This window comes from Phascolarctos cinereus, unplaced genomic scaffold (genome assembly GCF_003287225.1).
Source record: "Phascolarctos cinereus isolate Bilbo 61053 unplaced genomic scaffold, phaCin_HiC Scaffold_5;HRSCAF=322, whole genome shotgun sequence".
NCBI lineage: Eukaryota > Metazoa > Chordata > Mammalia > Diprotodontia > Phascolarctidae > Phascolarctos > Phascolarctos cinereus.
Genome location: NW_027555958.1, coordinates 262,591,983 through 262,611,427, shown reverse-complemented (window position 1 = coordinate 262,611,427; position 19,445 = coordinate 262,591,983). Strand labels below are relative to the sequence as shown.

Genomic DNA, 19,445 nt, shown 5'->3' with positions numbered 1-19,445 from the left:
AGAAAATTTAAAGAATATAATATCAGCATTTTAAAGACAAAGAACCTTGAATTGTTAAGAATTCTGGTCATTTTTTACTGTATTTTGTTTTGAATGTGAAAGGAGAATTGGAAAGTAGAAAGGGTCTAGGGATTAGGATTTTTTAAAAGCAACTAAAAGGAAAGAAAGATGAGCATTGAAATATTTTTTTTTCTTTTAATGAATGAGAGAACAGAAAAAAGGCCAGAGGAATCATAGACAAACAGAATAGCTTTGGAAGTTATAGGTTGGTAAGGGTGGAGCCAAGATGGTGGAGAAAAGGCAGTGACTCACCTGAGCTCTCTCAAAACCCCTCTGAACACCTTTAAATAATGCCATAAAACAATTCCTTTAGTAGCAGAACCCACAAATGGATGGAGTCAAATAATTTTCCATCCAAAGACAAATTAGTAGGTTGGCAGGAAAGGCTGTCATACCTGGGTGAGAGTGAAGTACAGCCCCAACCCCAGCCGCAGCAAACCAGGAGCAGGCCTTGGGAGCCACTGAATTAGCAGGGGCAACAGCTGCTTTCAGAGCTCTCAACTCACAGAGGGTAAGGGGGTTGAACAGCTGATCAGAAGTAGATTACAGGAGTCTCATTGATGGCACTGGGGGCAGGACTCTGTTGTTTTGCCCATACTCAGATTTAGGTCGCAGTCCTGGGTGGCAGTCCCAGGGTGAGGAGGAGTACTGGCACACCAGAGTTTGAAGCCTCAGTGGGCAGGCACACCTGTCTCCATTCCAGGGAACAAAAGAGTGCTTATGGTCACTCATAGACCAAAGCACAGGCCATGAGAGTGGCCTCTCTGCACCTCTCCTTAGATCATGCCACCTTGGAAGAACTGAAACCTGACAGGTCCCTAGAAGTATTTCTGAAAACAACTGTAAAAAGTCCTTGAAGCTTGGGACAGTGCACCCTCAACCCTGGAAGCAAGGCCTCATCTTAACAAAAAGTTACAGGTCAAGAAATAGACTGGAAAAAATGATCAAACAACAGAAAAAAAATCCTGAGCATAGAAAGTTTCTGTGGTGACAAAGAAGATCAAAAAATACACTCAGAAGAAGATAACAAAGTCAAATATCCAACACCCAAAACCTCCAAGAAAAATATGAATTAATCTCAGACCATGGAAGAACTCAAAAAAGGATTTTGAAAATCAAATAAGAGAGGTAGAAGAAAAGTTGGGAAGAGAAATGAGTGATATAAGAAAATCATGAAAAAAATTCAACAGCTTGGTTAAAGGGACACAAAAAATACTGAAAAAAAATCTTTAAAAATAGAATAGTCCAAATGATAAAAGAGTATGAAAAGCCAACAAGGAGAAGAATGCCTTTAAAAGCAAAATTGGCCAAATGGAAAAAGAGACACAGAAATTCACTGAAGACAGAAACTCCTTAAAAAGTAGAATTGGCCAAATGGAAAAGGAGGTAGAAAAGCTCAGTGAAGAAAATAGTTCCTTAAAAATTAGAATGGAGCAAATGGAAGATAAGGCCCTATAAGAAATCAAGGAGCAATAAAGCAAAATTAAAAGAATGAAAAAGTAAAAGACAATGTGAAATATCTCATTGGAAAAACAAATGACCTGGAAAATAAATCCAGGAGAGATAATTGAAAAAAATTGAAAAAACCTGAAAGCAAAAATAAAAAAGATCCTATACATCATCTTTCAGGAAATTATCAAGGAGAACTGCCCTGATATTATAGAACCAGAGGGTAAAATAGAAATTGAAAGAATCCACCAATCACCTCCTGAAAGAGATCCCAAAATAAAAACTCCCAGGAATGTCATAGCCAAATTCCGGACATCCCAGGTTAAGGGGAGGATATTACAAGCAGTCATAAAGAAACAATTCAAGTATTGTGGAGCCCCAGTCAGGATAAACACAAGATTTAGTAGCTTCTACATTAAAGGACTGGAGGGCTTGGAATATGTTATTATAGAGGGCAAATGATGTAGGATTGCAATCAAGAATCATCTACCCAACAAAACTGAGTATAATCCTTCAAGGGAAAAATTCAATGAAATGAGAACTTTCAAGCATTCTTGATGGAAAAACCGGAACTGGATAGAAAATTTCCAATACAAGACTCACGAGAAACATAAAAATGTAAATAGGAAAGGAAAATCATAAAGGAATTAATAAGGTTAGACTATTTACATTCCTACAAGTGAAGATGATACTCGTAAATCATAAAACCTTTCTCATTATTAGGGCAGTTAGGAGTATATATTGACAGAGGGCACAGGTGTGAGTTGAATGTGAAAGGATGATATCTAAAAAAGTAAAATGAATTGTTGAGAAAGGAATGTACTGGGACAAAAGGAAAGGGAGGGGGTAGAATGGAGTAAATTATCACTCATAAAAGAGGCAAGAAAAAAACTTTTACAGTGTGTGTGTGGGAAGATAGGGGAGGCAGTGGTGGAGTGAATGTATCTTGCTCTCATCAGAATTGGCTCAAAGAGGGAATAACATACACACTCAGTTGGGTATAGAAATCTACCTTACCCTCCAGGATAGTAGGAATGGAAAGGGATAAGAGATTGTGGAGGTGATAGAAGGCAGGGCAGATTGGGTGAAGGGTTAGTCAGAAGCAAGCCACTTTTGAGGAGAGACAGTGAAAGGAGAGAGAAAGAGAGAGAGAAAAGAATAAACGGGATAGGGGGATAGGATGGAAGGAAATACAGTTAGCAATAGTAACTGTGAAAAAGTTTTGAAACAATTTTTTTTTCTGACAAAGGTCTCATTTCTCAAATACATAGAGAACTGACTCAAATGTATAAAAATGGGAGCCATTCCCCAATTGATAAATGCTTAAGAAATAGTGACTGTTTTCATACAAAGTAATCAAAGCTATCTGTAGCCATATAAAAAGATGCTCTAAATTGCTATTGATTGGAGGAATGCAAATTGAAATAATTTTGAAATACTACTTCATACTTGTTAGGTTGGGCAGAAATACCTCACATCTATTAATAGGACAAAAAAGCAAAATGACAAATTTTGGAGGGGATGTAGGGTAAATGAAACATTAATGAATTGTTGGTAGAGTTGTGAACTGACTCAACCATTCTTTAGAGCAATTTGGAACTATGCCCAAAGGGCTATAAAGCTGTGCATACCCCTTGAATGAGCAGTGCCACTATTTTATGTCTTTATCCAAAAAGAGAAAAAAAAAACAAAAGGGAAAAGGATCTATATGTACAGAAATATTTATAGCAGGTCTTTTCTGGTGGTAGGGAGTTGGAAATTAGAATGATGCCCATCATTTGGAGAATGACTGAACAAATTGTGCTATGTAATTGTGATGGAATATTATTGTGCTATGAGAAATGATGAACAGGATGCTCTCAGAGAAACCTGGAAAGACTGATGCAAAGTGAAATGTACTGTATACAAAGTAACAGTAATATTGTAATATGATCAGCTGTGAATGACTTAGCTATTCTCAACAATACAATGCTCCAGGACAACCCTGAAGGACTTATGATGAAAAGTGCTATCTGTCCCAAGACAAAGAAATGTTATTTAAAACACAAATTTAAGCATACCTTTTTTTTAACTTTCTTTATTTTTCTTGAGCTGTTTTTTTGTACATGTTTTATTTCACAAAATGACTAACATGCAAATATGTTTTGTATGACCACACGCACAAAACATATATTGAATTGCTTGACTTCAATGAGTGAGGGGGTAGGGAGGGAGAGAATTTGGAACTCAACGTTTTTAAAGTGAATGTTAAAATTTTTTTTATGTAATGGGGAAAAATGAAATAATAAATAAATTTTAAAAAGAAAAAGAAAGCTATAGTTGAATTTATTTTATACTTAAAAAAAGAAAATAAAATAAGAATTTTTGAAAGAGAAATGGGACTTTTTTCTTTCCGTTTCACATAGTAGAGATGTGCAATTTCATGTATGATCTTGTTTCTTTTTTCTACTATGCTTATGAAAGTTCTCATTTAATTGGTTTGTTAATACATGAGAGAAAGGAAGGAAGGAAGGAAGAATGAAAGAAAGAAAGAAAGAAAAAGGAAGAAAAGAAGGAAGAAGGAAGAAAGATCAAAGAAGAAACAGTGGCTCTAGAATCAGATGACCTGGGTTTAAATTCTACCCGTGATTGTTCATGACCTTGGGCACGTCCTTTACTTTCTTGGGGCCTCAGTTTCCTGAAAGGATTAAATTAGATTGTTTCTGAGGTCCCTTTTAGTTTTGGAGCTATAATACCATGAAAACAAAATAAATTCAATTGTAAATGCATATTCCATTTATTAATCTTTGTCTTTTTCATTTTGTTAATATATTTTAGGTATATAATTTCCCCCTGGTGTTTATTTTTAGCAGCATTCCCTGAAATCAGTAGGTTATTTTACCATTGTCATTTTACCTAACATAATTCTTAATTATTTCTATAATATTTTTCTTTGAACTACTCTATTTAGAATTTTTTTGTTTCCATTAATTCTATATGTTTGGTTCATGCTCCTTGAACTGATCATTACTTTTATAGTATTAGCATCTGTAAATAATGTACTTACCATTTTTGCTTTTCTATACTTATATGCAATATTTCTGAGGCCTAACATGGCTAGTTTTTATAAAATAAAAATTTGGTACTGAGAATTATATATATGTGTGTGTATATATATATATATTCTTTAGTAATCCCATTTAGATGATGGAATAAGTCATTCAGCTCTAGGTTCTTCAGCAATTTGTTCAATTTTATATTCTCCCTTTTATTTATCTTTCTGTTCATTTTATCTAAAATTCTGAGAGGGATATTAGTGTCTCTTGCTATATTTCTGTCTTTTTATTATAATGAATTTGTGAATTTAGATTCTAAAGTATTTCAAGTACATAAGGTTTTTTGTTTTTGTTTTTGTATTTTAGGCAATTGGGATTAAGTGACTTGCCCAGGGTCACACAGCTAGTAAGTGTCAAGTGTTTGATCTGAGGCCAGATTTGAACTCAGGTCCTCCTGACTTCAAGGCCGGTGCTCCAACTAGCTGCCCCCAAGTACATAAGTTTAATATTGATATTGCCTCCTCCTCCACCCCCATTATGCTTCTATCAGCATAATGCAGTTTTCTTATTTATCTCTGTCATGTGAACTTTTGGTTTTGTTTGGTCTGACAGCATAGAAACAAAACAAAGCAAAACAAAACCTCACCTGTTGCACAGAAAATTTTGTTTTAACATGTTTTAATTCTATTTATGGCTTTGATTTTTAGGTATAGTTCTTATAGGCATCATATTTTGGGGGTTTGTTTTTTTACCCAATATGCCAATTTCTTTCATTTTATTGGATTGTTTATTCTACTCATATTTATAGTTCTGAGAGTTAGGTTATATTGTTCTCCATTAGTCACTAATTTTGGTTGTTGTTGCTGTTTTTTTTTCCCCCTAGGATTTCATTGTTTCTCTTTTTTTTAAGACAATTTTTGCTTAATCTGCTTGAATGCAACCCTTTTTTTACAATCCCTTCTCCCTCACCCTCACCCACCCATTTGTCACTCCTTTTCCTATTTTTGGAGTTTTACTTAACTAATTGATTCCTTCTTCTTTGTTCCTTTTATTTCATTGTCTTATTCTTTCCCTCTCAGTTAGTAGTTGGTTAATATCCTGCTTCCTCTATTTCCCTTCAACTTTATTTGTAAGCTTCTTTTTTCTTTTTCTAAAAAAAAATTATTTCTTTCCCTCTTAACCTTCATCAATTCTCTTCCCTTTCACTGTTTTCTAGAATTTTTTTCTCTGATTCATAGTTCTTATATTATTTATTTATTTAAATAATCAAATATATTATATTATTTATTATTTATTTATTCTTTCTTGAGTCTCTGTATTCTTTATGGAATACATTGCCTATTTTGAGCTCCTTCTAAATAATTTCTGTCATTACCTTATAGATCTTGGTTCTTCCCTCTTTTTTTTCTGTTGTACCTCCTTCAGCATAGGTCTCTGCAGGAGACAGAGTAGATAGAAGTATTGCCACTTAGTAGAAATTTTCCTGTGTCCCTGATTGTGTTTCATTTCTACTCACCCACCATACCCTCTGATCATTTTTTTTCCCTTTTCTGAAGATATATCCTCTTTAAATCCATGCATTCCATCTTTCTGGATATCACTTGCCTTCAGGAATTATGTTCCCTCTTTTCCTGAGTCATGATACTATCCATAAAGGTACAACGTTCACTCAGGGGTAGTGATCTATAAATATGAAATCTTGGCTGATTGTATCCATTAGAAGTTCCTCATCTCTCATTACAGCATATATTTCTACCCCCATGCAAGTCATCTTCAGTGGGATCTTATCCCAACACTCAGTTGAAATTGCCCTGTTTTTTTCTCCTTTTGTTTCATTTCCTCTCTTTTCCACCTTTCCTCCATTAGGTCCTCTTCTTTCTGAAAGACTGCAGGAGCTATTTTATCTTTGTTGTTTACCACTGACTTGATTAGGATTTATCACACATTGTCCTTTTTCTTCTACCTCCCCTCTCCCATTTCGTACACCATTTCATTTTGCAGTTTAGTATCACACACACACACACACACACACACACACACACACACAAACACACACACACATACAACAATTGCCTGTACATGGAATTGCTAGATTGATTTAGTCCATGAGGTTTCAGGCCTCTTTCTGTACCATTACCTCCATTTCTCTAAGTTGAGTCAGTCAATTAACATTGATTAAGCATCTACTATGTTATGGAATTTTACTAATTGCATGGGTGCAAAGAAAGGTAAAAGACAGTCTCTAGTTTCAAGGAGAGATCTAGTAAAGGAGACAAGATGTAAACAGACTACGTACAAGCAAGGATAAATAAGAAATAGTCAACAGAAGGAAAGCACTAAAATTAAGAAGGATCAGGAAACTCTTCTTCTAGAAGGTAAGATTTTAGCTAAAATTTGAAGGAAGCCAGGGAAGCCAGGAGGGAAAGAAGAAGAGGGATAGCATTCCAGGCAAAGAGGGCAGCTAATGAATATGCCTGCAATTAGAAGATGGAGTTGTCTTGTGTGAATAACAGTAAATAGGGCAGTGTCACTGGATCACAGAATAGCTGGAAGTGTGTATGGTGTAAGAAAACTAGAAAGGTAGGGAGCAGCCAGGTTATAGAATGCTTTTGAACACCAAACAGAAGATTTTATATTTGGTCCTGGAAGTGATAGAGAGCCACTGTAGTTTATTGACTAGGGCAAGGTGGGAAGGAAGATGAGTTGGTTGTACCTACACTTTAGGAAGATCACTTTCCCCATTGACTGGAGGATCTGCTGGAGCGGGGAGAGACTTGCAGCAGCCAGCGACAATTATAGTAGTCCCTGCATGAGGTGATGAGTGACTGTACTAGGTTGATGGCAGCTACAGAGAAGAGAAGGGGCACATGTATGAAATGTAAAATCAACAGGCCGAGGCAACAAATTTGTTATAGGGAGTGACAGAGTGAGGGGTTAAGGATGACACTTAGGTTTGGTGCCTTGGCAACTGGGAGAATAGTGATACCCTTGATTATAAGAGGGAAATAAAGAAGAAGGTAGTGTTTTGATTGAAAGATGATGAATTCAGTTTCCAACATGCTGTTTTTAAGATGTCTATGGGACGAACAGACATGCTCAATAGGCAATTAGAAACGTGACATTGGAGGACAACAGAGTAGACAGGGTAAGATTGAAGATAGGTGAGAGAGGAGGGATGATAGAGGGAGTAATCTGCTGGAGGAGATGAGAAGGAATAGGATCCCTTGTGTAGTGTTAGAAATTTATTAATGATCCCTCTGTTGTTATTTTGTTGTCTTCTTAACCACACGGATTCCTTTGCTTTCTAGTTTTTTTCTTTTTTTTTGAAAGGTGGTTTTATATATGTGTGTGTGTATGTATATGTGTGTGTATGTGTGTGTGTGTGTGTGTATGTATATATATATATATATATATATATATATATATATATATATATATATACATACAATTTGTGCTTTCCTTGGTATTTGTATTTCTTGTATTTCTGTTGCCGGGCTATTTTCAAAGCAAATTATCTTTCTTATGCCTTTTTTTTGGTAGAAATGCTTTGAATGATTCTCTTTTATTGAATACTCATCTTTTTTTCATTGATGATTAGACTTAGATTTGCAGGGTATGTCAACAAGGGTTGAATCTGAGCTGTTTTGCTCTTTAGAAATATTATTCCATTCCCTTCACTTTTAGGTTGGTGTAGCATAGTCTTGTGCTCATTGAATTGTCTTTGTTACATTTGAAGGTCTTTTGCTTGCAGAATTGTTTTTTGTTTTTGTAATTTGGATTGTCAGATTTAATGACTATGTGCCTTGGGGTCTGTCACATATGACTTTTTTTCTGGAGGGGAACTGTACATTTTTTTTTGAAAGACACTTTGTTGTCTCTGTTCAGAAGTTCTGGGACATTTTCTTGTATTATTTCTTACATTATGTTGTTCAGCCTTTTAGACTTTTATGTTCTGAGAGACCTATGATCTCCAATGTGTTTAAAAATCCTGTATTTGAAATGAATATGCGTTGCTTGTATAGAGGTCATGTATTCTTTTGATGTTATTCCCTTTTGCTTCTCTTTTTCCAGATTGTCCTTTATTCCAGTATATTTATATTCCCATTTAATTGTTTTCTCTTTTGTTTCTTTAGAGAAACTTGTCACCATGGATTCAAGTTTTTCTATTCTGACAATTATTTATTTAGCAAGGCCATATATTCTACTTTCACAATCCTTATTTCTTTCTTGAACAATTTGGGTACATGCTGCTGTGATTCCATGATTTCTTGGTAATTCATGTACTCCTCTGACTCATCAGGCAGTGGTTTAAATTCCTTTCTACTGAAATATGTATTCAAAAATGTTTGGACTTATTTAGGTGTTTTGAGAGACCATTTTCCGTTCTATTGTTAATATCTTTCCTATGGTTTATCTGCATACGCTCTACTTTTAACTGTTTTGTCACCCTGAATTCAGAGACCTTTGGTAATTTGTCTTTTTCCCTTATTTTCTCTTTTTCTCACTTCTTTTCCTTTGATATTGGATCCCCCCAAATACTACACTTCAAAGCTTTTCAGCCTCCTCCCACTCTAGAGAATCTGTTTTTCACTGGCTTCTATCCTGCCCTGAGTGATTTCTGAGGTAACAGAACTGGCCCAAGCTTCAGAGCAGCCGAATCCCCTCAGGACTGGCATAGCCCTTTCTATACACGTATGCCTCGCCCCAGTTCCCTATGCTCTTTAGTTCCGTGGCGCTGATGAGTTGCAGGCGCTGGTGCCCCAAGCGAAGCGGGCTTTCACTTTCATATCGTTATTCCCTTTACCAGCACGGTGGGTGGTGGGTCGGGCAGAGTTCTGAAGGCTCACCACAGAATGGTAGAGTAAAGGCAGGAGTAAGGTGTGCTTACAAACTGCACCTGAAGTAAGGGAATTGCTGAGGCGGAACGTGGGACCTGGTCAAAGACAGGGTGCTAAGTGAATGCTTTAAGAATTTAAGATTACTCCTGAACCTCCTCTGAGACTGAGAGCTTTTAGAGACCCAGTTGAGAGACCACGAGACAGCCCCTCCAGCCCACTGAATGCTAGACTTTGCTGCAGGCTCGTGCCTCCCGCGGCCTCCTCATGTTTTCCTCTATGGTCCTGGGCACATAATATAATCATTAGGTGTTCAGTTTCCCAACAATTTTCTATGGAAAATCAAGAGAAGTGGGCCATGGTTGGTGTGAACAACTTTAAAGAGTGGGACACCTTTAGAGAAGCTTGATCAAGGTGCCATCATCATGAGACCCTACAAATCAGGACTTTGGCAGAGTTCTTCTATCTTGTCTTACTCAATCAGTGGAGGCTATCTTTCCATTTCTCCTTTGCTTCCTGGGAAGTAGCAGAAAGCCAGCCTCGCATTGTGGTTGGATTTAGGCCTACAGACATGCCCCCAACAGCCACCATAAAGTTCCTTGGGGCCAGTGCCCGCTGCCTGTATTGCTGACCTCATCATCTTCCACCTGGACAAAGCCAAAGTTCAGCTGCAGATTCAGGGAGAGAGCCAGGGAGCCATCCCAGCTTCTTCTGCCACTGCCCAGTATCGGACCGTCATGGGTACCATTCTGACCATGGTGAAGACTGAGGGCCCTGGCAGCCTCCTACAATGGGCTGGTGGCTGGGTTGCAGCACCAGATGAGCTTTTCCTCTGTCCACATTGGCCTCTATGACTCTGTCAAGCAGTTCTACACCAAGGGATCTGAGCATGCAGGCATTGGGAGCCGCCTCCTGGCAAGCTGCACCACAAGGGCACGGGCAGTGGGCGTAGTCCAACCCACAGATGTGGTGAGGGTACATTTCCAGGTCCAGGCTCAGAGCTTCACCCAATGTTGCCCGCAATGCTATTGTCAACTGTGCTGAGCTGGTGACCTATGATCTCATTAAAGATGCCCTTCTGAAGGCCCACCTCATGACTGATGACCTTTGATGCCACTTCACATCAGCCTTTGGGGCTGGCTTCTGCACTGCCATCATTGCTTCCCCCATGGATGTGGTCAAGACTACATACATGAACTCTGCCTTGGGCCAGGATGCTAGTGCTGGCCACTGAGTCCTCACCATGCTCCGGAAAGAGGGACGCCAAGCCTTCTACAAAGGGTTCATGCCTTCCTTCCTCTGCTTGGGCTGCTGGAATGTAGTGATGTTTGTCACCTACAAGCAAGTGAAATGGGCCCTGCTGGCTGCTTGCAGTTCCCAGGAAGCTCCTTTCTGAACCCTCTCCTGCTAGCTTTCTGCCTGATGTCTCTCCCCTTTGAGTCTGACCCCATCCTGCCTCCCCTCCCTCCCATTTTTCCCCTATTCCTCTCCTCCCCTGCCTTAGCATTCAAGGATCTCCCTACATTCTCCCTGCTTAGAGATAACCCCACTTAAACCCTCTCTAGTGGGCTTCTCCTGCCATTGCATCCTCACTCCATTCTTCTCACTCCATTCTTAAGCTCCTTACTTCTAATAAAGCCAGACCAGAACCCCCCCCCCAAAAAAAAGAATTTAAGATTAGCCTTGTTAAGTTATCAGGTTATCTTGTTAGTATTCTTAGTGTTTTGGCCTGTAAAGGAAGCTGCAATTACCTTAATTATTGTTCATAGTTATTATATTGGAAAGTTTTGAGCATTCATGAAGATACGTGAACATATTTATTTCTCCATCTTATTGGTCACATGACTTTAAAACGTCACCTTCCACATAAAAAACTGACAAAGATGATAAAAGATGGGAATAATTGATACTTCAGGGGTTGTAAAAGTCAGGCATGATAATACACTGTTTGTGTGATTTAGTTCATTCAATTTGGATAGAAATAGGAATTATACAAACAAATTGATGAATCTGTTACTTCCCTGTGGGGTTCCCCTTCCCCCCACCTTTGGGAGTTTATGTATGGGTTAGTTAAAATTTTCATTTCTTGTTTACTAATCTAGGTTTTCAAAAATTATGTAAAAATCCATCCACTGTATCTAAGCTATATAGTTATAACACATTTGAGCAAAATATTTTCTTATCATCTCCTTTATTTCATTGTCTATTTTTACAAATTCTCCTTTTTCATTTATGATGAAAATTTTCTTTTCTACTGTCTTTTTAAATTTAAACAAAATGTTTAGCTACTTTGTTAGTTTTAATTTTTTTAATTTTTTAATATTTTCTTTTTCTTACATCGTTATCACTTCTCCTGTATCCCTCCATCTTCCTCTCCTTGAGAGCCACCCCATAACACAAATAGTGATTGGTTTAGTGTTTTTTTAAGAGGAAAAAATAAATTACCATAATTTTTTACTGTGTTGTTTTATCCATTTACATTGCTGTAGTTATGTATATTTTTCCTGTCTCTGCTTACTTCACTTCATCAAGTTCATGTAAATCTTACCATGTTTCATCAGGTGCATGATTTCTTGAAGTGTAGTAGCATTATATTATATATACATGTATATGCATTATTTATGCATTTATTCAACCCCAATGATGGACATATACTTTGTTTCCAATTCTTAGCTATCACAAAAAATGCTGCTATAAATTTTTGGAGTATATGAGACTTCTTTTTCTTATTGATAGCTTCCTTAGGATATAAGTCCAGTAATAGAATCTTTGGTTCAAAAAGTATGGATATTTTAGTCACTTTATTTTCATAATTCCAAATTACTTTCCAAAATGATTGTTTCATTTCACCCATCCACCAACAATTTATTAGAATTCCTATCATCCCACAACCCTTGAAAGATTGACTATTGTCATATTTTTGGTCATTCTTGCCAATCTGCAGGGTGTGAGGTAAGACCTCAGAGTTGTTTTTATTTGCATTTATGGGGTCCCAATTTGGGAAAGGCCACAAAAACTTAAACTCTGTGAAAGGTGGAAGCCCAAACATGGTGACCCATTAAAAATCATAACTTAGATACTGAATACACTGAGTCATAACTTAAGATACTATTACCTTTGAAAGCTATGACAAGAATATATCAACCAGAACATGATCAATACACAAACTTATGTTTGGGCATAGCTTTGACCAAATGCCCAAGCTCATTACTAAGCAGAAAACCAAAAATGTCCACCAATCAGAAATGATGCACTCTCTAGCTCCTCCTCCCCTTTTCTGTTTTCTATAAATACCATGGGTATTTTGGGGTTCTTTGTGGAGATTCAGTGATTGGTCTGGCTGCTTCTCCAGACCAAGGATGATTAATATTTTGGCAGAGATCCATCATATTGCCCTATGTAAGTACCCAATTGATTAAAGTACTATCTATAACCAATCTGTAGTTCCTTGGTGTCTTCCTTTGATATGGAACTTGTTCCACTGTTTGGGGAGGGAGAAGCAGGATTCCATAGGTGGGGGAAATCTGGACCTTATAATTGGCATAATTGGGCAGGATACTGAAGCAATGCCAAACAGTAGTTGGGGCTAGCTAGTGAAGGGAAAACAAGGCTGGTGGCCCTTTCCCACACAATTAAGGGGAGCCACCACCAAGGAAGGGAAAACAGCTCAGTTTAAGGAAGTTAGGCATGAGAAAAGAAGGCAATAAGGTAGGGGACCCCTGGGAAGACAGTAATACAAGAGAAGATTCAGAGGATGGTATAGAGGAAAGAGAAAATCTCTCTTTCTCTTCTCCTCTCCCTCCCTCCCTCCCTGACAGCAGTAGCCTCAGAGAAATGGGTGGATGGGAGAAAGAAAATATTTTGAGCGAAGTAAAGATTATTTGAGTTGTGATTGATAAAAGCATGTAGGAACAAGAGGAGCATGGGTAGAAAGAAAGTTGTAATCTTAGTAATAGGTTTGGAAACTTTTGAAAGAAAAAATTGTTGATTTGCTTGTGTACCTTCACATTTCTGAATTGTAGTCAGGTTCTTTTCATCACTTTACCCTCCTACCCCAACCCCTGGAATGACTAGTTTATTGTTTTACAGCTAGAGAAGGTCATTTCACTGAATAGAGACAAGTAGATTTGGGGACTGTGTCAGTGAAGGTGAAAAGGGGGAAGAGGCTGTACTTTGGAATAGAACTGACACTTAACCCTTTCCTGACTCATGAAAAAAAAAGAAAGTTGCTTCACTGATTATCAATATTATTTGATATACTTGGAAAAGCCTAGGGATCAGCAAAGATACTAATTGAAACAATTAATAGTTTCAGCAAAGTTACAGGCTGCAAAATAAACCCTTGAAAAATCAACAGCATTTCTATGTAAAAATAATAAAACACAAGAAGCAATAATAGGAAAAGAAATATCTGGGGACCAACTACAAACACTCACAAAAGACTCTTCTGGATTCATTTCACAAAGTGCTCCTTAAAGAAATAAACAATAACTTAAATAACTGGAGGAATACTTTGTGCTGATGCCAATGTAATAAAAATGACTAATCTACCAAATTAACTTATAATTTTAATGCTATATCAATCAAATTATCAAGGGGATATTTTGTATAGTTGGATAAAAGAATAACACATTTTTTTCAGAAAACAAAAGATTTGGAATTGTAAGGGAAATGATAAATAGAAAGAGGAATGAAGGGCAAATAGCATTCCCAGACCTCAAACAAAGTAGGGGTCATCCTTTTGGCATTGGCTAAAAAATGGAGAGATAGATTTGATTATACAAAATAGAAAAATTTCTGGACAGACACAATAAATGTATCTAGGATAAGAAGGGAAATTGTGAAATAGGAAAAAATATAACAAATTTCTCTGATAAAGGTGAAGTATACAAGATATGTGAACAATTTACATATAGACATATATACACATCTGTATATATCTGTATGTATGTATGTGTATGTATATATGTATATACAACATGCATATACATATACATATATATATATATATAGTAGACTAACAGTCATTCCCCAATAGACATGTAATCAAAGGATCAAAACAGTTCTCACAATAAGTACAAAATATTCTCAAATACATGAAATAATGATCTATATCACTAATAAAAAATACAAATCAAAACAACCTTGAGTTTTCACCTCTCACCCTGTAAATTAGCAAAGATGATAAAAATGACAGTAGTGTTGCAGGGTTTGTGGAATGATAGATGCACTAATATGTTGTTGTGGGAGCTGTGAAATGATGTAACTGTTTTGGAAAGCAATCTGCAATTAAGCAAAATAAAGTGACTTAAGTGTCCATACCCTCCAAGTCAAAGACATCATTCCTGGGTTTATACTTTAAGGAAGCCATTGATAAGAATAAAGTTCTGATATTCTCCAAAGCAGTTACAATAGCACTTTTTGTGATAACCAAGATTTGGAAACAAAGTAGTTGCCCATCAGCTGGGGAATAGCTAATTGTGGCACATCAATGTAATGGATAATACTGTACTATAAGAAATGATGAGAAGCATAGAAAGAGCTGCATGAACTAATGCAGAATGAAGTAAGCAGAACAAGGAAAAATATATACAAAATAACCACAATGATGTAAATGGAAAGAACAACCATACATTTAGAAAAATCAAAAGTGAATGTAACCAAATACAAAGATCAAAGAGTATTCAAATGAAGAGATATGAAAAAACACCCTCAACCCACCTCTTCATGTAAGTGCAAAGCCCCCAGATGGTTACACATTGCACATGTTTTCAGACTTCTTCAATGTTTTCATCAGTTGCACTGCTTTTTTTTCTCTTTAAAAAAATGCTATTTGTTAGGAGGGAGAGGAATGCAGGGGGTAATGATAATGATGTAAGAAACAGAAGACATTAATAAAAACTTACTTGAAAATAAAGTTAAAAACAGCTATGATGATAGTGGACATTGGCAGATAAAAACATTTTGTTTACATGTTTAAAATCTGTTTGTAAGGTCTATATCTTTAACAGTCTGCATGTATATAGTCAAGTAATTATATCTTATTCAAGAAAACTGGCCTGATGAGTAACTCCATGGACACATCACCAAGATAATGGCAAGGCCTATATTCCCAAAGTCTTAATGCCAGGAAGGAAATTCAGGCTTTCTGATAGGAGAGAAGAGAGAGCTAGGATTTTGGAAAGATGGCAGAGTAGGTCAGAAAATTCTCTCAAGATTTTCCCCCACAGAAGAGAATAACTCCTCAGGGCAAACTGTAAAAATAAAAAAGAGTAGGGGCAGAATAGGGGCCGTCCTGGGATAATCAGAGAAGATCTGAAGAAAAGTCCCAGGACTAGGTCTGATTCCTATGAAGTAAACACCTCCAGGATGGGTCTTAGGTCTACTTAAACAACAAGTGGCGAGCCCTAGGGTTAGCTGGGTTGGGAGGCTGCCTCAGCCCCAGCCACAGCAACATTTACCCCCAGGGACAGTGAGGGGTGTTAGGTGTCTGAGCAGGGGAAGATCAAAGGAACCTCTGCTGACAAGGAACACCAGACCAAGTTGTGCTGCAGGGATGCAGTGGGTGTGAGAAGGAATCAGCACGAGCCTGGTGAGTGCAGAAACGGTAGGGCTGGGACACTGCTGCCTGTGGGCACTTAAGGAGGCTGGAGGTCTTAGTTCCAGTTCCAGGCAAGAGTGGAGAACTAATGGAGGATCTGAGGACAGAGGCATTATCCCCCATACTCCAGGACTAGAGGTTATCATAAGAATTAAGCCACTACAAATAAAAAAAAAAACAACACACAGGCAAAGGAGAAAGAATCTAACCATAGAGAGTTACTATGGGAATACAGAAGACTGGGGTTCATCTTCAGAGGAGGATACTGAAGTGAAGAAACCTTCTTCTACCCCAAAGAGTAATGTCAAATGGTCACCTGCTCAAAAAGAATTCAGAGAAGAGCTTAAAAAAAGACTTTAAAAATCAAATGAGATTGAGAAAAAAATTTTTAAAAAGAACAATCCAAGAAAAATGAGAAGATTATGAAAAGAAAGTCAACCAATTAGAAAAGGAGATCCAGAATCTTAAGAAAGAAAGTGACTCCTTGAAAATCAGAACTGGGCAGGGGAAGACAGTGAAGTTATAAGAGATTAAGAAATAATGAAATAAAATATAAATAATGAAAAAATAAAAGAGAGTGTGAAATATCTCATAAGAAAAACAACTGCTCTGGAGAACAAATCAAGAAGAGAAAACATAAAGATAATCAGAAAGCTATGAATAAAAAAAAAGAATCTTGATATAATTTAAGAAATAATTAAAGAAACTTGTCCTGAAATAGGAAAAAATCCGTCAATCACCACCTGAAAGAGATCCTATGAGGAAAACCTATAGGAATACTACAGTCAAATTTTGGAACCCCTGGTTCAAGGATAAGATATTACAAGGAACAAGAAAAAAACAGTTTAAATATGGTGGTGGCACAACTAGAATTACAAAAGATCTACCAGTGGTGACACTAAAAGACTGCAGGTCTTAGAATGCTATATATCAAAGAACAAAAGAACTGGAGTTAATGGACATCTAATGAACTGTCAGACTTTGAGGATTATGTTAAAAAAAGAAGATTTGCAGAGAAGAGCCAAGATAAATATAAAGTACATACCAAACTATAAGTGACTCAATAAGGACACACTGTTTACTTTTTATCTATGTAAACTATAAAACATATGTCTACAATTTTTATTAGTAAATGGGTAGTTCATAAGAAAGATTGGGGTAGACCTAAGTATGACATGGCTTTGAAAAGTAAAACCATTTAGGAATAGCTAAAAAGAGTAATTATCTTATACAAATGAGATGTGAGAGGAAGAACCAACACAGAGGAATTAGATGAGAGAGGAGGCTGTTAGTTTTGGAAACCTACTTTCATCTGCAATGGGTTTAAGAGGGAATAATACATATATATTTAGAAGAGTATAAAAGTCTCCTAAATTCAGAAAGAAATTCAGAAAGACTAAGGGGATAGGGACAGGGGAGAGGATAAAGGAGGGATCACTAGAGGGGTGGGTGAAGGAATAGGTTAGATGAGGGTGGGGTATAGAAGAGTGTTTAGGTTAATGGGAATGGGAAGAGAAGGGAGGCATCTTTGGAAGGATAAGAGACGGATCTTCAGAGAGGGTGTATAATAAAGTAACAAGAGGGCAAGGTAGGGAGTAGAAGTAGAGGAGTTAGGAGGGATAGGAAATAGGAGATGTACAAACACAAAAATGAAGATCAAAAGTAGAATTTTTAGGGAAAGTAAATGTTTATATATATGTATGTAGGTAGTTGTATGTGTGTATGTGTATATGTGTATATATGTATCTATATATCTGTACCTGTACATAAATTTATCTGCACTTAATTGCAACCTTCTGGGGGATGAGGAGGAAGGGGGGAAAAGAACAAAGTAAAAAGTATACAGTAGAGAATGAAAGAAAATTAAAAAGGAAGCAAAGAAAAGATGGACAGCTCTCAACACAATGTGTAGTATTTATTATGTAGGCTTTCTTGAAAAGGAAATTTATTGCTATATATTTTGAATCCTCTCTTTCATTCTGCTGTGCACATGACACACTTTTTTCTCCCTTTTCTTATTTAGTACTTAAATTTCAATATTTAAGTTTATAATGGTTCTTTTTTTCTTATTGTATATTTAAGTTTCTGTAATAAAAAAGCAGATAAGACAGACAGCCTCTTGTTTCTTCAAGTCACATCCTCAATAACTGTGATATTTTTAAACTGAGTTAGGTAACTACTTAAATAACTTTTCGTGTATAGGTATAGTCAGCATGACTGCGTCTGGTTATATTTCTGGTTTTGATTTGTTGCCTTCTAAAGAATGCTTCCTTGGGTCTGAAATACTAAATAAATATGATCTCATAAAAGATATGATTCTCTCTTTGAGGCTGGTGACAAAACTTTCACAGGCAAAATATTTGGCTGGCATACAGAAACAACCCATAGTTTATATAACAGCAGGCTGATTGTTTCAAGGCTTTTGCTATTAGCATGTGTGTCTGATCTGAACTCCCCAACCCCCAACACACACATGCACCAAACAACAATAATAACAAAAACCAAAACCCTATCTTCTCTTGTTTTTTCCACCTATTTCTAACTAGTGGATTTCTTTGCTAAAAAAGCAACTTACTAGACAAACTGCCTCCTTTCCTTGTAATAGAATGTGAGAATTGGAACCAACCTTACAGATCATCAAGTCCAAATTCTTCAGTTTTCAGATGAGGAAACAGGGACCACGTGATTTGTATAATCTACTGATTACAGTGGAATTGGGGCTAGAATGCAAATCCTCTACTTCTCATTGGACCACCAGTTCAGTGCTTTTTCTACATTGTGTTTCTTCTACTAATGATCAAGGAATCTTTTTCAAATTTAAATTTAATTTAATTTTCTAAATTTAAATTTAATTTAGTTTTAATTTAATTTAATTCATTTAATGAGACAAGACACAGATATAAAAGGCAATTGATATCTTGCATAAAAATATGGCTGATTAAGGATATCTTTCAAATAGAGTGCGAAAGAGAGAAATTATCTGGATGACTGTTCCTAGGGTTGACTCTGTTGCTTTTCATGAAGTTGAAAAAAGAAGTGAAAACAAATATCCCTCGTGTGAGAAGCAACGAATAGGCCTGTTTGACAAGATAAACAATTGCATTAGAGAATGGTAGCAGATGATGTTGGAAGTGTAAAATAGAATTAAATTATGGATGGCTTTAAATCAGGCTTGCGCAACATATGGCCCAAGGCTGCTTGAGGCCTGCCAAAGGATTTCAAGCAGCCAGCAAAAAATGTAAAAGAAAGTAAAGATGTAATGAATGTTTTGTCTTTGCCCCACTTAACCTGCCTTCCACTGGTCACTAGTGTGCCTGTCATGTAACTTGGTGGTCAGTTGCCACTGTGCATACTCTTGTGTTTGTCACGTGACCCACAGCAACCAACCATTGTAGTGTATCTCTAGTCTGAGAAGCTAGCTGTGTTTCCCGTCATTAATGGCTCTGAACAAAGACAAAGTGAGTT

The 19,445-nt window shown here is 36.8% G+C and overlaps 1 pseudogene; it reads left to right on the top strand.

Moving 5' to 3' along the window:
• The window catches only part of LOC110193920 (dicarboxylate carrier SLC25A8-like), a 98,050-nt pseudogene extending 87,275 nt beyond the window's left edge, over window positions 1–10,775 (top strand).
• Window positions 10,776–19,445: the final 8,670 nt, after the last annotated feature.